Below are 25,690 nucleotides of genomic sequence, written 5' to 3'. Positions count from 1 at the left end.
CTGGCAGAAGCAAGGCAAGGACATTAGCCGCTAGACTGCTGCTCCAGGTCCAGGTTTTAACAACTTAATGTAGTAGAGGAACAGAGAGTAAGCTGCTAACAAATATAGGAATATAATAATTTAATCAGTGATACTATGCACAGCTCTTTGTTCCTTACTTAATGTAACTGACTGGATATTTATTTTGGTTAATTAAAGGAAATCAAAGCTGGGAAACAATGGGTAGATCAAATTTTCTACCTGCAGGGTTAGGAAAAGGAGTCCTTTTCCTGTAGCTGCCAGAAACTTGGACATCTGCAGGCACAGTGGTCTTCCCGGCCCAGCTCTAGGCTGCTTTGTTCAGTCTTTTTGAAATGCTGCTTCTGATACTTCTAGAGAAGGTGGTGACATCAGCATCTTCTGTGTCTTGGAACTGCTGCCATTTTGTAAGAAGTCACTGAGGTTCCAGAACGAAAGAGAAACTACTAGAAGGTATTGTAGGCGGAAAAGAAAAATGGTACTATTGGTGGAGAGGAAAATTTAAGAACAGATATAAAAGAACTGGTCAGAACAGTAGTACCAAGGCCTTGAAGGGGTGGAGGCAGAGCAGGCTCGTGGAAGCATATTGCAGTAGATAATGACGGTTACAATGATTCTGATCCATGCTCAGATAGCCTGCCTGAAAGCCTAATGCACAAATAAAACAGGTAGAACTGTTTGGAGCCAGCAAATGGGGGAAAAAAAAGACTTGCAGGAGTTGAGAAATAATATTTTATCTTTGCAGAGATTATTTTCAGCAAATGGTACATGAGCACATGCTCTGTTTTCTGAAGCATTATGATGCCCATTTTAAAGACCTACAGGAGGCACTCTATCTTGTTATGCTGGCTGCTCTACTGAACATTCATCCATTCTAAGGACTGTGGGTCCTCTGCAGGGTACACAGCCAGTGAGGCTAAAGATCGGAGCCCCAAACGCAAAACTGACTGTGCAAGGAGATGGGGACATTGAATGTCTGCAGCTTCCAGCAGCACACCCCCGCACACAGAAGTTGCCTCTGTGACTCTGCTAGAAAGAATGGCAGTCATGAATGGAATGAGGATGTCAGACACCCCAGCTCACCAAATCCACAAGAGGGGCTGGAGAAAAGTCTTTCTTTTTCTTTTGTAAAATCAGTAATTTCTAAGGACAAGGTATGAGAACTGTGTTATGTGTGAAAGCCCATGCTTTGTTGGCTGCATGAGTTACGAGTCTAATAAGCCACCTGGCTGGTCTGGGAAGAAAGGACTGCAAGGTCATTTGGAAGGGAAACTGGGTCTCCAATCAGAGAAGCAGATGCTTCTGTGCAGCTGAGAAGTGTCTGTAAGTTTTCCCTCCCCGCTGCTGCTTATTTTGGAATGAACGTCTTAGATGGAGCTGGAGAGACTGGTAGCTCTTGGCTGTCAAGCCATTTTGAATCCATTTAGGTCCAAGTGAGAAATAGGTTTTTTTTAAAGCTGTTTTCTCATTACATGGAGAACATGTAGGGGCTCACAATTGATGGGATTTTACTCCAAGGTGAAGATGTGCCTTATTTCTTTCTGTATTTCCAGAGCCTAAAATAGTGACAAACATCTAGTAAGCAAGCCCTGGAAATATTTGTTGAACTAAACTGTGGTGAGCATGAATTTTTAAAGGACCACACCTTCTGTGTTTCATTTCTGTGACTAAATGTACTATGCACCAAATGTGAAGCAGTGATCTCAAAGATATTCTTTTAGTCCAGCAGGCAGATATTTTCCTAAATATCTGGTTTTTTTTTCTACTTGAAAGGAAAAGTGAGTTGAGAAAAGCAAGTGAGAAAGACTGAGCGAGACAGTCAGACAGATAGTAAAAGAGAGATAGATTTATATGATGGTTTACAACAGCCAGGGCTGGGCCAGTCCAAAACCAGGAGCCAGGAACTCCATCTGGTCAAGCACTTGAAACATCATCTGTTATTTCCTAGTATACATTAATAGGGAACTAGATTCTGATATAAAGCAGTCACAATTTGAACCCACAACAGAACACAGGATGCCAGTGCCTCCCCAGCTGTGGCTAACATTCTGTGCTACAATGCCTGCTTATCAACACCTACTTTTAAAGATCAAATTTGTAGCGTCTGGTGTTATCAGGCTAAACTACGTAACAATACTGGCATCCCTAATGAGTACCACTTTGAGTTTTGGGTGCTCTGCTTCTGGTCAGCTCTCTGGTCATTCACATGGGAAAGCAGTAGAAGATAGTTTAAGAACTTTGACCCTTGCCACCCATGGGAGAAACCTGGTTGGTGCCTCATACTTCTGTTTGACCTGGAAATTCCAGCCATTTGGCAAGTGAGGCAGCAGATGCAAAATCTTTCTTTCCCTCTCTGTAGGTCACTCTTCTTTCCAAAGAGGTAAGGTATATCGATCTTGTGAAGAATCACCTTCAATTAAATTTTTTTAGTATGTCAGGGGCCCTTACAAGATTTCCCTTTTTAAACATTAGCTGATTTTTCTACAATTACCCAGTGAAATGGGTGCTGTGTTATTCCCATTTGACAGATGGAATTGAGGCATGAGGTGAATGAACATGCCCGGGTTATACAGCACAAGTTTGAACACAGCAGGAAGGCACTGCTTGCTGTTCCATATCACATAGAGAAGATAAATTACGCAGGTATGATCAGTCTACAGCTCACACGTCAGCAAGACCCGTGCTTGGAAGCCGTGTGCAACAAGACATTTGAAAGTCAATGACAACTGGAACTAACTTGTCATCTAAATTGAGTATGAAATTCAGAATGAATGCCTGGGGGTCACATATTATTCTTAGAGACAATTGCCAGTCTTCTATTTCTTCGAGGTAGACGGCTTGAACATGTACAGTCCAAGAGTGACAAATCTGTTTCAACTTGCATTCCAACGCAGGTTTTAGTAGCCACCTGGAGGGCTAGGTGGTGGATTCGAAAGTGATACTCAAGTGCAGTGGGAAAGAAGTCTAGGGTGGCTCATCAACACCCTCCTTGCAGACATTTGGCAGGCAGGGACTCTTCATGGTTCAGAAAGCCGAAAACTGGGTCATTTTCAGTCTGGGTTTCTTCTGAAATGTTAGTTTCCATGGAGCAATGTGTCAGGACTTGATAATACTGTGAGTAGGCCTCAAATTCATGGAGAGAATAAGCTTAGATTGAAATGAGTTATTTTGATTACAAATGCCTTTGAAGACAAGCAAGTTGTTTTTGAGAACCCCACTACTTCTTTTCTCTCTGATAGCATAGATGAGATGTTTCTCTGGTTATTTTGTGAAGTATACAAAATTCATCTCACAACCAGACTGGTCTCCTCAAGCTCCTGTTACATGGAAATTCTGCAGGCAGTATTACCTTTAAAGAGTATTCTGAATGAAATTCTCTGTATACAAGCATCCACCAAAGCAATGCAGAAATGATGAAAATAAGTAAACGTGAATGTGATCACTGAACCCTTGGGTTGGAAATCAAATCTTGCTATGTGCTAGCCTAAAATGAATTTAGCAAATACGTACTGAAGTGGTGTATCTAAGCTCCACCTTAGGCATTAGCCATGGAGTGGTGAATGAGACAATGCTATGATCTCTTGGAGAGTGCTTCCTATGTAATCAGCTGATTTTTATGCTGAAAGATGATTGATCTCTTGAGGTTCTTGAGTCTGTGCAGTTTTGTATAGCATTTATGCATTCTCAATGAAGATTCATTCCATAGTCCCGTCACATGCTCCTGCATTCACAGAGCCTACAGCCCTGGAGCCAAGACTTAGGGCAACAGGAGGACTCTCCCAAAGTTAGGGCTATTGTGGTATTTCACCTGACTCGAAACCGTCACCTCTATGACAACGAATGTCTCGCTATGTGTTCCTAGTTTCAGGAATCTGAAGAGAAAGCAATGTAGCTTCCTTCGTGCCTAACATATTTCCTTTTCTCTGGACTTTTGTTGCCTATCTCTCTGGGCATTTTCTTCCTTTTCTGCAAACCAGTCAGTGCTCAGCAAGTGTATGAGCCCTTCCTTCTCTTCTGTAGATTGATTTTAAGTCTCATCGAATCATATTTTCTTTTGCTTTGACATTAAGTGATTTCTCACTCTTTCAGGTGTCCTTCCCTCCTACCTTGAACTCAGACTTCAAATTTATATCTCCATGTGGTTGTGAGGGCCTTGATAGTGAAAAAACTAAGCTGCCTTGGGGCTGTGTCACAGTGATTTTCATGGTAACCCTGGCTCTTTATTATTAGCCGAGCACACCAGGCTGCTCGAGTTCATATTTTGGCAGTGGACCATCAAACACCCTATTTTTAAGAGTCTTTAACTTAGTTGTAAACATGTGCTCTGACTCGGAGCTCACTTTCTTTACTCATATTTACCCAAAGTGGTTTAGCTGTTAAAAAGTTGTACATTAAAAAAAAAAAAGGAAAGAGTTCAGCTTTCAAGATTATTTTTCCACTCATCTAACTCAAAACTGTGTACAATCTTTAAAAAGGAAGAAGAAAATTTGATCTTCAGTTGCTTAGTTGCTTAATTTGATGGTCCAGTCATATTGCTAATTTGAGGGGAGGAAGGAATGGAACTGCCAGGTCATTTTACTGTGACAAATGCCTACTCAAAGTTTGTAGCATAAATAATGTTTGCTGCACATATCTGTGTGATTGGTTAGAGCCATTCAAGGAAAGCAGTCCAGTATGCTCAGTAAATTATTTATGCTCTTAAAATTGTCTGCATTTAGAACAAAAGCATTTGATAGACTCATTTTCCACACACTTGAAAATCAGGGTACTTTACCAGTCCCACTTGAAGAACACAAATAATATCTCATATACTCAGCATGAGCTTATATATCAGTGCATTATTGATATCTGAAGACCTTAAATACTAATACACACAAAAAATCGGTAAAAATAAAAGATTTCTAGCTTTTATTTATTCTTTATATCTCTTGAAGGAGCTTAAGTAAGTGTAACAAAACACATATTAATCTTTTGAAGAGATTGTGCCTTATGGCCTTAAAGCAGGTATTTAAATGTTAAAAAGGAGAAATTAAAACGGATTTTGCCACTTTCCCCTTGGATTTAAGATTCTACAATAATGTCAATCAATCTGTTATACTCTAAAGGGAAACACCAGCATTCCATGAGTCCTTATATTTCTTAAAACATTTAGTGCTACAGGAGTGAAATTGTGCTTGGGCTGATGAGGAGGATAGAATAGAATGGTCTGAGAGTGAGTGTTTTTAGAAGTCCTGAACCCTGTGGGAAACCATATGCTGGGGAATACCTGGTCCTGGAAACCCCCTTGCTAAATGATGATGTTACCACACAGACCCTGTTTGAAGGCACCTTGCCTCTGTGTTGCCTTACTCCTCAGGTAAAATATTTTCCTCCCCACACCGAAGGAGGGTAAGCACCAAGACTGACCCACAGCGGTTCTCATGTGTTTTCTCCAACTTTCCAAATGGTGGTACTCCCAAGGTGGCTACTTTCCTTGGTTGCTCTCATGTAATATGCTGTCTTATTGCCATGTTTTCTACTCTGCCTTTTAAATGACTTCCTGGTTTGTTTGAAAGGCTAAGGACACTCTTGCTTTAGTGGACCTTTTTTTTTTCTGCAGAGTAGTTAGTTTATCTTTTGGTCATAAGAAATCCAAACGTTCACACACTCCATCTAGCTCCCCACACTGCCCCCAACCCCCTGTTTTCATTTTCTTACAATAATAATGAATTGTAAAGTATTACTACATATAAATCAGGAAATTGGCGCAATAATATCTGTATGTTGATAGAAGTTCAGTAAGGTAAAGGGTGAAAATGAACAACCCTCAAATTACAATTGTTCCCACTACTCCTGGCAGATAAATCTACTCATGGAGAATTTGCCAGAGTCCTCTCCACAGTTAACAAAATGTACCTTCTCTTTGCATTGCAATGAACTTGGATACACAAAAGCGTTAGTGACAGATCAAAAAGCCACACTACTCAGTTACTGAACAGATACGCTTTGGGATATAGTCATACCTGCAAGCACTTATCGCAACAACTACAGTCTCCCAGCCAGCAGTGTGTCAGCAGACAAGTGACTGTACTTCCTTGTTCTATTTCCTGTGGGGCGTTAATTACTAATTTACTGGTGATCTGGGCCAAAAAACATACTAAGAAATCAGTCCCCTTCCCCTCGTTGAATTATAAGTATTTTGTAGATATATCCTAACTCAAAAATCCCCTTGGGTGGAAAAAGTAGCATTGCATTCTTATCTAGTTTGCAATTCTCTTATCTCGCCATCATGGAAACTTTCATGTTACTTCTGCAGGATGAACTAGCAATTCTCACTGATGAATGTTCCTTGCATAACAATTTTGAATGAGGTAATATGCTGATAATTTGCCAAAATGAAAAATCTCAACCAGTTCCTTCTGAGGGCTAGCCTTTAGAGTATAATGTGTGTTATGCTCATCTGCCTTAGTAGCACTAATTGCAAATCAAATATTACCTAATTGTTTGTGTTGTATTTCCTTTATTATAGGATTAAAATTTCTGGAAAATATAAGTAGAATCAGAGATGATGTTGTGGTCTATGATATCAGTATCCCATATGGGCACTGGTGGTCGTGGCTGCACCAATTCTGATCCAGCTTCCTGATATAGACCTGTTGAAAGCATTGTATGATGACTCAAGTGTTTGGGTCCAAACATCCAAATGGAAGTCCTGACTGAAGTTCCTCGCTCATGGAGTCATTGCAGGAATGAACCAGCAGTTGGAGGATTTCTGTTTCTCCCTCTTTGTCTACAGCTCTTACTTTAGAATAAATAAATAAAAATCTTTAAAAATTAGTTTGAATAAAAATGAATTTAATATCTGAAAGATTTTTCTAAAAATTCGCAAGGGTATTTTTTTCTTTGCTTGGGAGAGGTAGGTAGTAATCTACACAGCCATAACGTCATACCTGTGCTCCACTGTAGCCGTTATGTACATAACTCTCCAATAAGTGGCAAAACTAAGAGAGCCCATAGGTCATGAGAATACAGCTTATGTTTTTAAATGTTTTAGAATGAGCTCTTAAAATTTTCTAATGGCATACTTTTTTTGCTCAAAGGTTAGATTCTAATTTCCATGTTACAAAATAGCAAAATTAGTTAAGTATATTAGTTCTCTTTTGCTGCATGACAAGTTACTCCAGAACTTAGCAGGTGAAGACAGAAAGTTTCTTTTTCCACACATTATCTAAGGATCAGGGATTTGGAAACTATTTAGTTGGGTGATGTTAGCTCAGGATTCCCTGTGAGGTTGCAGTCCAGCTACTGGCTGGGTCTTCAAGTCACCTCAAAGTTCTAATGAGGATAGAGGATCTGTTTCCAAACTCACCCAAATGGTTATTGGTAGAATATCTCAATTCCATACTAATTGTTGGCTCAAGGTCTCATATTGTTGCTGTGTTGGCTTCTCTGAAAGCTGTCCAAGTGTCCACAAGTCATAGCATTTGGCTTTTCCCAAAGATGATGATTCAAGAGAAAGACCATGGCATGGTCCTCACAACCTAATCTAAGAAGTAACATACCTTCTCATCATGGGACTATACAAGGATGTGAATACTAGAGGCAAAGATCATTAGGGGCCACATTGATGGATAAACATTGGCTGATAGCCCAGGTTACTATGCCCTCTATTGTGATATTAGTGGTTTATACCACTGCTATTCTGAAATTTCATCATTCATTCATTTCATGAACACCTGTTGAGTGTCAGCTGTGTGCTGAACACCATTGCAAGCATTTATGATGTATCAGAAATGAAACAAATACCCTGGCCCTCATGGATCCTATGTTCTGCTTTATATCCTTTTCTTTGAATAGCAACATCCACTGGTCATTGGAGCCATGTAATTATGGTAATTACGGTGAATCCATGGGCTTCAGACTCTTTTCAGATTGACTTGTCCTGGACCAGCCTCAGCAGGAACTAAGAGTAGCTATTTCATATGACTGTTAGAATGGGAAGGCTTTTTAGAAAGTAGCAACAACACAATTTTCCCAATGATGGCATTCTTCTATTCTCATAAATGATCAATTCTCTGTCTTTGATAGCTAAAGTGAGAAAGTAAATTACTGCTGTGCTACTTCCGAGTTAAAATTTGGGAGTCAGACAAACCTGGATTAGACTGGTAATGCTCCTGCTGACTTTTATCTTGTATGTCCTTAGGCAAGTTGGTTGACTCATCTGAGTTTAGTTTCTTCAGCTCCAAAATGGTGACCATGATAGCACCTTTCTTGAAGTTGTAAGCTACGTATGACCTAAAGTACTTATTACAGGATCTGGTGCTTAGATGTCAATTTTTAAAATCAGCCTTTTCTTCACACTGATGGCATCTTTATTCTGACTCATTATCAAAGACTCATTACTAAAGTGGTAATCAGAAATAGCCTCTTGCTTTAACCTGCTGTGTCCGTGAGAGTAAGAGGTACAGCAATTCTACAGCAGCCATCCTCCTCCTCCCTTGCCAGAGCTGACTGCCACTCAGGTTTGTAGTAAGTGGGAAGCCGACTCAACCTGGGACATTCACAGCCTGTGTTAAGGTCTTTTGATTTAGCCTCAGGAATTTGCTCCTTAGTAAAAGTGTCTTCAATATCCACCTGATGGGTTTCTACTGAGGTCGTTTGTATTGAGTATCCTCTGCTATTAAGTCATGTTCAGGAAAGGAAACTGGATAAGCAAGGCACACACTCTCAGGGTTTTGGTCTCATTCTATTGGTCTTGGACAGCTGTGCTCGAAGCCCCTGATTATCCTTATCCTTACCACTACCAAAGTTTGCCAATTCCTGCTCCAAAGGCACCCATCTTCCCTACCCTGCGATGTCTGTAGCCCCATTTTCATTTGCTCTGTCTCTTTCTTGGAGTGATGCCAGTAGAGACACAGGTGGTGAGAGGGAAGGGATCCTAGCATGTGCCATCTTCTGAAAGAATCTAAACCTTTAGTTAGTTCATTTGTTTTATCATTACATGGAGTGCCCTAAAACTTTTGAAGATTTGTCATAGTTAGAAACTGTGTGTACACCTTATATACTACAAAGAACAGGAACTGTATGCATGAGTAATAGATAATCCTTCCAATTATCAAAAGACATAAAAAAATGCAACCAAGTTTCAGGTAGCCATAGGTTCTGGATTACTTTAAGTGGAAAGATACTGTGATGATAAAGAGGAAGGCGAAGGCTGGTGAAAAAGGAAGGAGTGCTGTGGGGTTGGAGCCTGAGTGCTGACCATGACAGGGCTTGGCTCTGTGACTGCAAGGGTTAGTATTCCACAGCCTGTCCATACATATGCATGCACTAAATGTAAATAATACCCACCTGTGGGGTTGAGTATGGAAGCATGTGCTACTTTATATGTTTGGACATTAGAACATCACATTTTTTACTTCGGAAAAGATATCTGCCACGTCCCAGGCTTTGGTTCCCAAGCATTAATCTCATGTATGGGAAATGTGCTAAATTGTTGGGCTCTACCTGCAGAAATATTGGCTCAGGAGGTCAGGTGGGATCTCTATAGAAATTTGCCAGACCACATTTGAAGACATACACCTTAAGGTAATTCAGAGCCTTGAAACTTCGTAAAATCATTTCGGCTTAAATGTTTTAGGTGTTACTGGTGGTCAGATATGAAACATTTGCCCATAGCTTTGAAGAAACTGTTTAGCAGATATTTTAGAGCTGTGGATGGTTCTAAGGTGTTTCTGGGTGCTTAGGAAGTTACCAGGGATCTGCAATAGTCCATATTCCACACTATGGAAACCCTGTAGGTTTCATCTGTGACCTGGATGTGTTCACAGATATCATTTCAGAATGCAACTAGGAACAGAACACGCAGGAAAATCCGCAGGTGCAGGTCTGATGTTGAAGGACAAGTCAAAGCAGAGGGCTTAGGAAGATAATGAATACTGAGACACTGAGCATGCAACTGTCCACCAGGTATGGAGGGGTCTTGGTGCCCCAACAGCAGGCTAGCACAAAATCAAAAGATTTACTTGGTTGTGGTTGTCATGTTGTCATTTTATTTTATTATAAAGGGGTAGACACAGTCAGCTTAGTTTGGAGCTCTTGGATGATGAATTTTTCTAGCTCACAGCTTACTGGTGCTCTGGGCTTCTTTGATGGCCAGTTTGATCTGACCACTGAGAAGAACTTGGGTTGTATAGAACGGGAGCTTACAGAGACAGGGGTCTCCCCGGATCTCTTATTTCCAGTCCCTGTGTACAAGCTGACACTTGAGATTGAATGTACAACCCAGCTCAGTAATAGAGAGGCTTTGAGCCAGATGTCCGCAGGATGTTCTCTTTATGCCTTTTGGATACAAAGGAGAAGAAACTGAGTCATACTGATGACGTATCAGAGTAGGGGAGTACATGCAATATGAAGACAAACCAAGAGCATTGGATCTCTTGAGTCCAAAGAGATAAAAACTTAAAAAGACATGAGAAAGAAGATGGAATTTGGAAGCCATTCAAGATCCTAGGGTGCAAGGACTAGGTTAAATTTTACAGTTTGAAATGGCACTGTGCTGGATGGAATAGGAACAAGGTATCATCTGTTGAATTACAAAACAGGAGCCTGGTTCCTCACTGGTCACTGGCTGCTGCGACACCAGCTAGCAGTGAGATTGCTGATTATGCTTGCTGCGCTGCTGAGTTAGCACCACCCCTCCCGTGGTGACTTCCCTTATTGACCCTTTTGATACAGGGTTATTTCTTTGCCAAATATTTATTCTGTTTAAAAAAAAAGAGTCCATGTTATCTTCTAAACAATAAAGGAACAGTGGTTGACTCAGGGCAGGAATTTGGGAGGCATCTTGGAAAAAGAGAGGGGAGGCTGAAATACTCCACCCATGGCCCTCCCAGTTCTGGTTTTAGGTTATCTCAGCAGAAAGAATTGAAACAAAGAGGAGGAGGTGGCGATGGCAATGGGCAAAATACTTATACCTCTTAGATATGGTCCTGGTCAGCAACACACAGGAAGGATGTTGTTATTGTGTGGGAGTGGGTGAGGCCTCATGAAAAAAACTCAGTGGTATGAGGAAATGTTCAGCAAGCTGGTCTTGTTCTTACTAGGAAAGAGGGGCTTACCAAGATGACTTGGTAAGCTTCCAAATTTTCGCTGAGAGCTAAAGGTGTTGTCTTTGAGATACTTCAAAAGCCTGTACACAGCAGCTGCCTGGCCCAGTTGGTGGAGCAGGACCTGAGAGGTCATTCTTGCTCCAACCCCTTTCTTTTGCCATGCACTTGCCCACTATAAATCTGACCAGACGTGATTCACTTTAAGCAAAGTCTCTGCAGAACCAGACTTAGGAGACCTTAGCAAGTTCCCTTTCTTGAAAGGTTCTGCTTCAGTTTGCCTGCATTGTATTTTGTTTCCTTTCTGGTGTCCTTAGTCCTTCCCAAAGACTCTATAATACAAGGACTACCACATGAATTACTATGCTCTTAATCAGTCTATGGTGGGGCAGATTCCAGGTTTTATAAATCCTGTGGTTCACTTGGCACCAGAATTACTTGGATGTTTTATAAAAACTGTAGATTCTAGGGTCCTGGCTCAAACCTGGGAAAATCCACATTTTTTATATAAGTCCCTAATTTGTGCATTTTGAACAATATCTGAGGACCTACACGAAGCCAGGTCAACCTCCGTTATTTTAGTCATGAATATGTATCAAATAACCAGATCACTTACTGAAAGCAGTTGTTTTATTTTAAAGCATGGCACTGTAAATATTTTTGGCTGATTGGATGAACCAAACCTAGCAAGACTGTGCTTCTATTAAATAACAGGGAAAACTAGAAGCGAGAGGACATTTTTTACTAGGAGGAAGGAAGACCAGAAAGGAGGAAGGAAAGAAGTCAACTCAAAGAATGGGGTGATTTCTGGGAGACTAGGATAAGTGGAATACACAAATGGGGACTGATAAGAACATGTGCCGGCTCTTGGCAAATGACAAGAGGAGCATAAAAGAGAGGAAATGCAATGAGGATGTGGTTAGAGTGATGGCGCTTCCACTCAGTGAGTCTCAATCACCTGGAGAGCTTCTCAGACTGCCGATGGTTGCTCACCCCTCCCAACCAGAGCTCTATGTGGGGCTCAGGGATTTACATGTTTGGTGCTGATTTATTCATTTTATGCATTTGAAAGGCAGAGCGATACACACAGGCACACCTTCCATCTATTGGGTACCTCCTCAAATACCCACAACATACAGAGCTGAACCAGGTTGAAGCCAGGAGCCAGAAACAACATCCAGATCCCACGCGTAGTTGAGAGGAACCTACATAGTCAAGCCATCACCTATTGTCTTTCAAGATGCACAGTAATGAGAAACTAAAGTTGAGGGAAGAGCTGGATTGTGCCCACTGGCCATACTTGATTGGCATTTTCAGCAATATGCAGGGAGAGTGCTGCTATGGGCTTTGTGAACCTCTATTAAAATTCCAGCTTTTGTCTCAGGAGGCAAATACATTTAAGGTCAAGAACTTGCAGGTTGTTGGATCTTGGCAGTTTAACCCCTAAACCTGGTTCTTTCACTTGTGAAATAGGGAAGACGATGTATGAGACTTACTGTGTTGATGCATGTAAGATATTTATCTTGGTGCTGACTTATCTACTCACTATCTTCAAGATGATTATTTTGTCTGGTGCTACCCCTGTACCTTTTTGGAGAAGTAGAAAATGTAGTTCAGCGCCTGGAATGATGGCTCAGTGGCTAAATCCTCACTTTACAAGTACTGGGATCCCTTAGGGTCACTGGTTCATATTCTGGTTGCTCCACTTCCTATTGAGTACCCTGTTTATGGCTTGGGAAAGTGGTAGAGGATGGCCCAAACCCTTGGGAGCTTGTACCCACATGGGAGACCTGGGAGAATCCCCTTCCTCTAGATTGGCTCAGCTCCAGCTGTTGCAGCTATTTGGGGAGTGAATCAGCAGAAGGGTAATCTTCCTTTCTGTCTCTCCTTCTCTCTGTAAATCTGATCTGCCTTTGCAATGCAAATAAATAAATTTTTAAAATTATAGTTTTTGCTTTGATAAAGGAGGAGCTGTAACTTAATAATGGGATAGGCTACTCCAAAATCCAATACAATTAAGCTGTTTATTTCTGTGTCATAATACAGTACCTACAAGCTTAAATTAATTCCTAATAAGGAAACAGTCTAAAACTGATTTTTCCAACAGGTAAAAGCACATGGCCTGACTGACACAAGGTGAATGATAGTCATGACTATATAATGATGTGATTACTTAATGCTGCAGACATGTGAACTTAAAATGGTCTTAAATTAATGCCTTTTGGTATGTGTATTTTACCATAATTTAAAATAAGATAGCAAATATCCCAAGTTTTACTTTCTGCCACCTTCTTCACAGTCTCCTATAGGGAAATTCATTTCAACATACAGTTCAGCAACTATTGTTAAAATTGGCCTATTTAGTTTGAAAAGTGACTAAATTTTGAAACATATCTCATACCTTCTTATGCACTGAGTTCTATGGGCTTGCCATTGTGAATGTGGTCTCACATGAATTCATTGTAAAGGATGAATTCAAAAGTGTTTTAAGTTCCCTAATGTTGAGTTGCAATCAGTTTTCATCCATAAAAGCCCAGCTTTCTAGGTTCTCAATGGATGGGTCAAGCAAATGCCCTTAAGGACTCTGCTTGAGCAGGTCTTCATTTTGTTTTGAACATTTTCTTTGTGAGATAATGAACTTGATCAAGAAATATAGGGCACTCATTCATTCCAGCCACATAGGCCTTTTATCTAGTATCTATCGCTTTCTTTATTATGGTTAGATAGTACATGGGCAAAGAAGGATACCTTTGTTCTTAAAAAGTACAGCAATGGAAAAAGGCAACTGATCCCAAGTCCAGAAAGGATCTGAGAAAGATCATTTAGGAAAACGTGTATTGGCCCAGTTCCATGAAACCCAGCATCATAGAAGTAGTCCCCCAGCTATAAGCAGGCTGGCCTCCAAAACTTGTGAGCAAGCTGTGTACCATTTGCCCACAGTTTCCCACAGAACAATTTTTATTTGGAAGGCTGTGATTTGAACTTCAGCCTGGATGTGATAACTTTGCTGTCTGTAGCTGTGGGAATCCCATCCAGGTTCTCACTCTGCAACATCAGCCTCTGTTTACCTCAGCTATCTTCCCCAGGGGATGAATATCCCAAGTTTTGCACTGCTCTTTCAGGAAAGGTGAAATGTCCAAGATTGATGCTATCTCCAAACGCACAATTTGATAGCATGTTTCTCAGAAAAAACTTATGATCTAAGATTCGTAATGGCTCATAAAGACATGCATGCACATACCCAAGGGAAGTTGTGACTAGCTCCTTTTCTTACTCCTCAGCTTTTGTTCCCCTCACCATTCTGCTACAAGCTGGGGATGGACTTAACTAGAGTTCTCTGATTCCTAGTTGGTGCGAACATAATGAGAAATAGTGGGGTGGTGAAAAGCATTTGGAACTCGAACTGAGTCTAAGCCCTGCATAACACTGTGCACTCTTGAACAAATTATCCAACCTCTCTAAGTTATTGGTTCCTTACATAAAATGTAGCATGATTTTTAGAGAGCTGTTGTGGGAGCAAGATTATATGTGTAATGTGGTTAGCTGAGTGCAAACTCACTTAGTTGGGATTTCCTAAGTGTTGACCATTGCTCTTGAGGGGTATTTCTTGAGCTAATGTTCTAATTTTCTCACATATGATAATTAGACTCATGCACATTTACATAAATTATATTGTAAGAAAGTTATGATTTCCATGTATTTTCACAATAGATAAACATCTTATGAAACAATGTCTTAAGCCCAACATGATAACCTAGTGGTTAAATCCTCACTTTGCAACAGCGGCCAGGATCCCTGTTGGGCATCAATTCATATCCCAGCTGCTCCACTTCCTTTCCAGCTCCCTGCTTGTGGCCTGGGAAAGCACTAGAGGATGGTCCAAATTCTTGGGACCCTGCAAATATGTGGAGACCTGGGAGAAGCTCCTGGCTCCCGACTTTGAATTGGCTAAGCTCTGGCTGCTGTGGCCACTTGGGGAAAGAACCAGTAAACGCAAGATCTTTTTTCTGTGTCTCCTTCTCTGTCAATCTACCTTTGCAATAAAAATAAATATATCTTAAAAGAAAACACAGTATTTCATGGATCCCTGAAGTCAGAATAGCTGAAAATTCCTCTTTTTGTACATGAGAGAACAAAGGTACTGACTTAGTCTGGTTTGAGGTAAGCAAAGCAGAGAGTCAAACCAATGGGTTGTTTTAGTGGTTTTTATTACTATAGGAACAAGTATATTCTAAGTTACTGATGCGATACTATTGCCAAAAACTGGAGAGAAGGCTTACATGTTTCTTGATGTAATAATTAGGAAAGTTATTCAAGAAGACATGGTTTATGAATAAATTTAAAATGTTTATTTTTCTTTAATATACTGAAGTTTTTCAACCCACCTGTAATGATGTTGTAACTTGAAAAATAATTCCAGGGACTTAACGCTTCTGGCAGTTTCAGTTCATACTGGAATAAAACTTGACAGGTAAGCATGTGGAAGAAATGGTGGAAGCCCTGATATGTTCTGAGTCAAAATATATCTAAAAAGTTGGTTTAATATTGTTGTCACTTTTGACGCTGGTTTTCTTTTTTCTGATGTCTAGCCTGCTTGGTTTTTTATAAAGTCTTTTGATCCATCCTTGTGGTGACGTGGTTTAAGCCACCACTTGCAATGCCAGCTTCCATATCACAGTCCGAGTTGCCCCATTTCCAGTGGAGCTTCCTGAGAATGCACCAGGGGGAAGGCCAATGGTGGTACGTGTGTTTGGGATCTAGCCATCCATCCGGGCTGCCTTGATTCCGCTCCTGGCACTTGGCTTTGGCCTGCCCTAATTCTAGTTACTGCGGTCATTGGGATAGTGAACCAGCAGAAGACAAAAGATCTCTGTCTCATTTTTCTTTTTCTCTCTCATTTCTTCTTTTTCTCTCTCTCTCCCCACTCTTTCTCTTCCTCCTTTCCTAACCTCTCTCTATTTTTCTGCCTTATAAATAAATTAATCATTAAAAACTATGACTTGACAAAAGCATAGTTGTGACTATTTTCTGAAGTAGGCTCCTTTGCATGAAAGTTCTGAATTTACTTACTGTAGAATTTCATTTTTGACATTAACAACATAAACTGAATCTGTTATGACTTCTTAGTTCCAGATATGGCATTCGTTTTTAAAAGAGCCAGAAAAGAGCAAATGGTCTTTCTGTGTGATCATATATATCTTGGAAAATTAACATTAGTGAAAATTGTCATATCAGAGACCCTGGGCACTAGAATCCAAGCTCTACAGTGTATTTACTAAGCAAATTAAAAAAAACCCCTAATTTTAAAGCTCTAATTCCCTTCTCTATCAAATGGTGTGGTAGCTGAGCTTATCTGACAAGGTTTGTGGTAGGGTTAAATAGGAGGTGTAGGTTTAGGACTCAGTAGTGCCAGATACCACTGCCACCATAATCATCATCATCATCATCATCATCATCATAGCAATCTAGATACTTGTCAGAGTTCCTACAGATATATGGCTGTGGATAAGAATGAAGCAATCATAGCTGTAAAATAGAATAATGTACAGCGAACTGAAGTTGTGCAGTTCCTAGTTTTTCAATTAAACAACAGCTTTAGGATTATACCAAGGGACTTCTCAGTGTGATTACTTGTTAGGCACTTCAAACTAAAATACAATGGCATTTCAGATCTGAATATGATGCCAGACACAATGGATTACTCATTTCACTGGAAACTAACTCATTCTCTCCAAAAACCCAAAAACATTCATCCAGAAATTTCAAGATAACTGATGAAGACATGGCCAACTAACACCATGAAGCACACTTGACTCCCTTTCTTTGGTTCTTTGGCTTAATTTTTGCTGAAATTGATCAATTAATTACTTTTATTTAATTGTATTCAACTTATTTGATTATATTGCAACATCTTAGTATTTGTAGTGATACAGAGAACAAAAGTATATATGAGGTATCTCCAAAATGTTTGCAGAAAACACACCTTGCAAAAAAAAAACCACCCTGTGTATGTGTTCCAAAAATAATTTTGTACTAAAATAAGCTTAGCTTTTAGTTCACTGTTTCTGTAAACTTTTGGAGTACCTTTCTATCAAATGCCCCGTCCATTCTGTTTAAATAAAGGAAGGATTCATTCCCTTCACATTTGCCCAATATCAGTGGTGTGTAAGGCATCAGATTAGATTCACAGTCCCTGACTTCAAGGACCCTAGCTTCTGAAGCAAGACAGTTTAGAAAAATAACAAGCAGATATACTCCCAAAGCTCTAATAGCTAATCATTTTCAGTAGAGCTCCCTTTAGATTTAAGTTGAGACACAGAGGGGTAGAAAATAGCCATGGAAAAGATTCTGGGAAATGCATTCCAGTGCCCTTTAATTTAATATCTTCTGTTTGAAACATATTTCTTGCTGATAAAAATCACAGCAAAATTAGATTGTGGGTTTTGGAAATGTTTGGATAAGGAAGAATAAAACATAATTGAGTATGCAGTAGGTGAAAAGTTGATACCAGAACTTAGAGTAATGCCGTAATTATTTCAATGGCCACCAGAATGCATCCTAAGGGTTAGTACTTACACATATTGACAGTTTTGAAGGCCTCAGCAGTTACTCATATGTGTATTAAAAAGATTGCTGAATGTTTTTCTTCCTTCTTGGTTTAGAATATCACTGAAATTTCTTGGTGTAATTACTTTCGTACTTTGTCATTAGTGTTTTATACTGTTTTTTTTTTTCTGCATGCACTAATCCTCCAAAATTTCACTGTGTTAAAACGAAAGTGCCTCTGAAAATTTGGTTCTAATTCTGAGGTTGGGTGATCCCAAATGTAATCATCTGTAGCAGTGTAGATGGGCGGTCTGACTCTAGAATCGCAGAGCAGCCAAAAGCTTCCAGGAACTTTTGCATGACTTACCAGAGTCCAGGGTGAAACAATTAGCATTCAACACAACATGAAGCTAGGACTCTCTTCCTCATCACCTCCCCCAACATAAAATGATATCTGCCCGTGACTCATAGGCCATTCATTCCCTTGAGTTTGGTATTAGTTCTGCTCGTGAACTTTCATGGGCCATCGACTGGATAGAAAATCAAATTAATACACAAAGAGAGATTATCATTGTAGAGGATTTGTGGGAGCCCAGACACTTTTTATGAGAAGAGTCTGTCACCCCCAAGGATGTTATTTGAATCTGAAAAGAGATGGTCATGAAGGAAGTGGTTCTGCTTTAATCTGCTGTAGGGAGCTGCCACCCTGCTCTGCTGCGGGGAGGCCTGCCCTTAAAAGCAGAGCGATCATTCCCTTGGAGAAAGCAGCTGAAGTTTGAAAGCAGTTCCAATTTTGCAGCTTCAGGAATGTGTCAGAGCTGCAGCTTTAAGATGGCATTCCCCCCCCTCGAGCTGCTGTTGAGAGCTGCTGGGCTAGCTGTGAATGGAAGGTTTGTATGAAGATTGTGGTGGAGCCAGAGCCACTTGGTAATCAGGGCAGCAAGGCACATTAATCCTTAAGGGATATATTTTACATACAGCCCTCCTCTCTCTCTCTCTCTCTCTCTCTCTCTCTCTCTCTCTCTCTCTCTCTCTCTCTCTCTCCCCCCTTCACTCTCCCCCATTCTTCCCCACTCTCCTTGCTTCCTTCCCTTTTAAAGTGAAAGTATATTGTATGCTCCTGCAGTTTTACTACTTCTGCTCTCACTTTAAGTTCAGCAGTGACAGTAACTTGATCTCCCTCACTGTCTCCTTTCATAGCTGATAATTAGCACAGTCCTCCGGAGGCTGGCTGCAATGATATCCTTTGCTGTTAGAAAGGGCAGCAGGAGTAGGGATTGGAGTGATTGTTTGCTGTGTTGGTGCCTGTGATGTTGCCATGGGAAAGCTCAAGACTTCAGGAGAGTTTGTGTTTTGTTGGGCGAAGTGCCAAGCTGTTGTGACTTATTACAGCCTGTGAGTGAGCACACAGAACAGTGTCCTATGTAGCATTTCAAAGAGCAGGATTGCTTTAATCTGGGTGAGTTAGAGCACTGAGTATTCGCATTGTGCTTTATTTCAACTTGGAAGCCATAAGCAAGCCCACATTTTGGTAGTCTCTAGGTTAAATCTTTTTGGAGGGAAGGCAAGTTCATTCCTTGTGCTCACCCCAACTGAAAGGCAAAACAAAAAAACATTCCTGCTTTACATATAAAGATCCCTTGTAACGAACAGTGAACTCTCAAATAACCATGCCACTTGCAAAATGCCAGTTCATCTTGACTCAGCCTCAAAGAAAAGCAAAACTTCACAGGCTAAATTGATTTGATGTGAAAAAGAAAAGTAGAATGTTGAGGAGGCTTATATTTTTAAATTTCAGACTCAGGACATCCCTTCATCTGACTCATGTAAGAGATTCAGGCTTTTTGTACCCATAGTAGCAGCATAATACCTAGCACAGACCAGTGACCAGGTATAGTCTGGCCATGCTGAAGGTGGGAAGAGTTTGTGGGCTTTATATGAAACATTCATATGTAGACTTGCATAAAGGAAAATTCTGGAGTCTGTGAACTCTTTTGACCTGTCAGGTTACAAACAGAGCTAACGGAGTTAGCTGCAGCCACTTTTTTGCGGTAGTCAAGAGTCCTAACTCTTTAGGAAGGTGCCAAGTCTCCCTTTCACGCTGGGCTGTGTAGACATTGCCTAGAAGTTCCCTTGGAGCCAAGTCTTTTGAAGCTTTGTGATCCATTCCAGGGAACTCTTGGAAGAGGAGAGAACTTCAGAATTTCCATTTTTAGCCCAAAACAGATGTCAGCATGCTAACTCTTCTCTCAGTGTTGTGGGCTTGGGCAGAAGCATGACTGAAGTGCCCCAAAGTTTCAGAACCTACATATTTTCATTGATAGACTAGTAGGAAATACAGCTTGAAAATAACTGGAGCAGCCCTATCTTGCAGCATTACGTGAAGAAAGGCACGTTTCATATGTTGAAACACTAAAGTTTCTTACGCTGCATTTCAACATTTCATTTACTGGAAGTGTTTAACTTTATCTTTTAGAAGCACTTAGCTGAGTGTTTATGCTTGTTTTTGTTGCTTTGTAGTTTAATTTGGTTGCCAGGTTAGCTATTTATTTTTACCCAGTTTGACCTTAGAGGGCCATATTTTGCACAGACAGATGCTTTCATCTGCCTTCTGAATGTTGAATACTGGTAACATTCAGAATAATTAATCATAGTTGCGAACACATTTTCTCACACAGAAAAAAGGGTTTCCTTGGTGTATTAGATGCTGTTTAATTCAATAGCTTAGTTATCTACATATCTGGGAATTAGAGAAATGAAACTTTTGACTCTGAAGTTTTTCTAAAATAGTATAATTTCACATCTATGTTAATATAGGAGAATTCGTATATTGTTATTATTTTGTTTATTCCTTAAATAGGTTATTATTATTTTATTCTTTTAAAGATTATTTATTTTTATTGCAAAGTCAGATATACAGAGAGGATGATCTTCCATCCGATGATTCACTCCCGAAGTGACTGCAATGGCTAGTGCTGCGTCAATCCAAAGCCAGGAGCCAGTAGCTCTTTCGGGTCTCCCATGCGGGTGCATGTTCCCAAGGCGTTGGGCTGTCTTTCTCTACTTTCTCAAGCCACAAGCAGGGAGCTGGATGGGAAATGGGGCTGCCAGGATTAGAACCAACATCCATATGGGATCTCCATGCATTGAAGGTGAGGGCTTTAACTACTAGGCCACGGTCCTGGGCCCTAAGTATGTTATTATTTAGAGAAACATAGGTTCATGATAAACTTGAGTGTAAAGTACACAGCTATCCTGTATATAACTTGGTCCACATAGGTACAGCTTCCTCCACTAGCAACATCCTCTACCAAAGTGGTACTTTAATTTTTAGAAATTTTAGGATGATTTTCAGAAGTACATTATGGTTTACATTAGGATTCATTCTCAGTGTTCCGTGTTCCGTAATTATTTGCAAAATAACACTTATAGTATCCTACAGATATTGTTTGACAGCGTTTTACTATTTGGCTTTCATTTACTTATTTGAGAGAGAGGAGGAGAAAATGAACATCAGTTGCTGGTTCAATCTCCAAATGTAGTGTCCACATACAGTATCTAGTCCCTGCCTAAGATCTTTAAATGGCATACTCTACCTATGCCCCAAATCTTGGACTTCCTTATAACTCTGAATTTTGTGGATCCCAGCATAAGAAGGATTCTAGAGTTTTTGCTGAACACGTGACTACGTTTTCATAGAATGATAATCATGCTGACATTCTTAGAGATGAGAGGATAAACCTGAGCTCAGCAACACAGCTGGTATTCCCACATGAGAATCTGGACACTATGATCAGGCAAGACCCGAAGCTGGCTTGCAAGATGCAAGGCACACAGCTTCACCTTAAAGAAGGGCAAGATGGATGAGTTCTATGCCAGTCAATGGTGCTGGGCTCGGGGAAGGGGATACACAGTGGGGGATGAAGACCACTCAGGGCCACCTACTTTCTTGCATGGTTTGTGCACTAAACATTTGCAGGTAGTTTTGGTTGAGCACAGAAGCAGTTGTATGGGTTATTCTGTTACCCTCTATAGAAAGGTCAAGTAGCTAAGGGAATGGGTCGGCTGGACAGCCTCAGGTGAAACCAGGAGGCCTCTGGAAGTGCCCCAGCTTCCTATGAGGACCAGTCTCAGGCAGCCTCCCTTATCTGCTGTAGGTCTGTGTTCAATTAGGGCTCATCTTTATCTGTTCTTACAGGACATTCATGTTCTCTCTTGCACTATACCTGCATTGATCAAAGACCCGTCACTTAATTATCATCACTAAGATAAATTTTAAAAATTGAAACAGCATAAGGGAAAAAAGAAAATAGGCCTGTTTACTTTCTTTTATTTAAAATATCTTAGATTCCAACTGTGTTGGAAATGTGCACAGGGTAACTCTGGCAGGTTGTATTGTATCAATGTCTACTTATATTGCAACTGTGGAAAACTGATTCTAATTCTTCCTCTAGCATGTTACTTAGGGAGAATTTGCTATTGTATTTTATAGATAGCTTATAATTACAGAAAGATTAGCAAGTGAAAGCATCAGTTGCACTTTGAGATTACATAATATTTTGACAATAATTTCTGTGTTACTAAACTGTGTTACTTCCACAGAGTTGACAGATATTCTGCTACTTAGGGAAATAATTCAAGATTCTTGAGTGAGAAGCTTTATGTAATGGAATTTATTTATGAAATAAATTTATAAAATGTCCATTTTATCAAAGAAAACATAGGAAACATTAGTAACAAAATTTTGAAACCACACAAATGGTCCATGTTGATCAGACGTGTGATTTAAAAAAAAAAACGAGCCCTTGAGTTCATTATAAATTGGTAGGACTTTTTAAAAAAACATTTTAACAATATCTCTGGAGATATAATAACATTTGTGCCCTTTGATTCAATAATTTCACTTCTGGGAATATTTCTGAAGAAAGAATCCAAAATATGGAAAAAGAGTGATATGCATGAAAATAATTATCATCATTGGAAGTTATTCCTGACAATAATATGTACAACAGGAAGAGAATTAAGTGAATTTCACTTTTGCAAAAATATAAAGATGGAACATTCTGAAGTGTAACATTTATATATTTGAATAGAAACACTAGGCTGTGTGTGTTGGTATGTGACCTTTGGTTGCAAAACAGACCTGGGTTTTGGCAAACTTACAAGACTGTGTGGTTGTTGTAGAATGTACAAAAAGTATGCTCGACCAAACTTAGGGATGGAAATGAATCAGGGCAGCTCTGAGGCCCCAGGTTGAAAGAACTAACAAATCCTGTCTGCAGAAAACTCCTCTCCCCCAGGGGTGATTCAGGTCCGTGTGGTTTCTGTGCAGGTGTCACCCTCTCCACTCTCCAAGGAATAAAAGTCTGTCTGGTCTGTCTTGGATCATGCCCTCGCTTTGTGACTAAGGCAGGAGGTGTACCCTGACAACACACAATGATAGGAATGGCTGTCACTGGCATGGGTGGTGGTAGAAAGAAGGGAAGAATGAGTGCTGAACAGGCAAAACGCAAGTGTGCAAGACAGTGAATTTTTGTCCACTTCTCTAATCCAAACTTTTATATATACTTTTATGATCAAGGAATTTTAATCAGCAAAATACATGTCTAGAAAATCGGTGTGGACAGACACAAATTCCCTCTTACAGTATTGGCGTAGACAACTGAGTGTGAAGTAACACAGCATGAAAACAAAGCCAAACTAAGTAGAAATACCACAATATCATAATGAGTGAAAATATCTGAAAGACTTCAAAGAAGATTGAAAGAAGAAATGTATGAGAAATAATGTTGCACAATGTTTATTAGCATGCATAAAAGTTCTTGTTAAGTCCAATTAAATGCTTGAAAATACAAGGAAGGTAATATCAATAGTTCTTCCACACTGGTATTGTAGCTAGAAAGCAACTGCTAAATTACATACATTGGCAGATGATAATGATTGTAAAATGTATAAATTATGGATAAGTTTGGGTTTTCATTGCCAGTGCTATTAATTTGCGTAAATAAAAGGGTCAGCACTTGAACATGTTAATCTGATTGTGAGTCCAAGGAAAAAGACTTATAAAGTCTTTATAAGACTTAATTTTCCCAGCTTTCGATTTATTAGTGCAACTGTGTCACATATATTTTATATTGATTTTGTACAATCATTAGTTTATCATACAAAATAGTCATTAGTTGGCATATATATATATAAACTATCGAATAGACCTGAGAAATGTAGTATTTTTCATATTAATGAGTCATGGATTACACATAGGGTAACCAGAAGTCATGAACTGTTGGTGATGGTGTTACAAAGTTGTATGTATTGAATGACTCTCCTGTGAAGTTCCCTGGCCTAGTTTAAGGACAGGGAGGAAGGGCTACTGACAAACCCTGGGATGCGGCAGAGGAGGCACATGGAGCACAAGAGGCAAGCAGGCACTTTCTCCAGTTGGGCACTCCGTGTAAATGCCATCAACTTCTGTGACCTGTGTGCCTCTCTGTAATCTCATCCTCACTTACCACTTACTTTGAACAGGTAGGAGTGTGTGTATGTGTGTGTGTGTGTGTGTGTACAATTTTTACCTGACCAATATATGAATGAATGCATGGATCCTAACAACACCGGAAACTCTTGGAAGATTGGTACTAAAGAACCTTTGTGCCAAAGGACTCACTAAAAGCCATAAGAATGGGTCAAAAGTGTGGCACAGCAGCTTAAGCTGCAACTTCAGAAAATGACATTCCATGTGGGTGCCAGTTCAAGTCCTAGCTGTTGTACTTGCTCCAGCTCCTTGCTGATGCACCTGGGAAAATAGCCGAAGATGACTCACTTGGTTGAACATCTGCCGCCCATGTGGGAGACTCAGATGGAGTTCCAGGCTCCAGGCTATTCTAGGCTGTTTTGGCCGTTTGGAGAATGAACCAATGAGTAAAAGATGTATCTATTTCTCCCACTCTCTTTAATTCTGCCTTTCAAATAAGTAATAAAATAATATTTAAAAAGAACCATAAGAATAGTAAATAAAAATAATAACTATTAGGTATTTAATTCTTATTGCAAGCAGAACTGGAGCTAACCATTTTACATTTCATCCTCAAAATAATCAGATGAGGCTATTATTTATTCTTATTTCACAGAGGCAGTAACTGAGGCACAGTAGTTTTTAGATCACATAATCAGGCATAGTGTTTGCAACAGGGCCCAACTCAAGTCTAACTCCAAGGTCTGTGCCTCCAGGGCAGTATACTACTGCCACCATCCTGGCCTGTACCCAGATATTCTCACCACTTCCCAGTCCCACTCACAGCAAAGCTCTGGGGTCATGAATGCTCTCATATGATGTCACCAGGACAAGGGTCCACCCTTTCTTCCAACAGCTTATCATCTGCTGTTGACTTCCCTTCCAGCTCTTTCCACTGTGCTAACTAAAAACTCTTTTCCATTGTCAGTAAACTGTCCCCCAACCTCTCTGTCGCCACAAATGGGCAGCCCTTACCTCTAGGCCTTCAGAGTTCTCCCAGAGGAGCATCTTCTTCCTTTTACTCTTCTCAGTCCAAGACAGAGAAATGTGAAGTACCTCTAAGCACAGTTAGTACCTCACGCTAACTCCTCTGCCACTCCCCACCTCTTTCTCTCACTTAACAATTTGCACCATCCTATTTTATTGCCTTTAAATATGTTTAGCTGTTTGTCTCTAATGATGTCATTTACATACTATGAACCCTTCTTCTTCCCCACTCCTACCACTATCCTAGTATTAGAGGGAACACTTCCAACACTTCAGGTGCCTTTCCATGACTTCTGTTTCATTCCCCCGAGAATCTGCATATTCAGCCTCTGCAGTATCTTTTATCTGCTTCCAGCTTGGCCATCTCCTCACCTTCTCTGAACCTAGTCCTGCTTCACCCCAAATACACTATTCAGTTCCCTGGTTATTCCTTTTCTTTCTTGTTTCAGTTTTGATTCCCTTGGAGTAGACTTTAAGATCTAAGTGTGAGTCTGATACCTGGGAGGACCACTCAACATCTGTGTGGAGAGAGGGCAGGAAG

At 40.2% G+C, this 25,690-nt stretch overlaps 1 protein-coding gene and 1 long non-coding RNA gene across 2 annotated transcripts in view; both read left to right on the top strand.

The window, feature by feature from the left end:
- The window catches only part of MAML2 (mastermind like transcriptional coactivator 2), a 334,519-nt gene that overhangs the window by 16,339 nt on the left and 292,490 nt on the right, over positions 1-25,690 (top strand). The window lies entirely within an intron of this gene.
- On the top strand, positions 6,837-12,190 carry LOC121154060. Its single transcript, XR_005883457.1, has 2 exons — positions 6,837-8,276; positions 10,569-12,190. It is a non-coding gene; the product is annotated as an uncharacterized LOC121154060 (long non-coding RNA).

Source organism: Ochotona curzoniae, unplaced genomic scaffold (assembly GCF_017591425.1).
Source record: "Ochotona curzoniae isolate NIBS_2020 unplaced genomic scaffold, NIBS_Ocur_1.0 contig_2723, whole genome shotgun sequence".
NCBI classification, from domain to species: domain Eukaryota; kingdom Metazoa; phylum Chordata; class Mammalia; order Lagomorpha; family Ochotonidae; genus Ochotona; species Ochotona curzoniae.
This window is presented reverse-complemented; position numbering and strand designations above follow the sequence as displayed.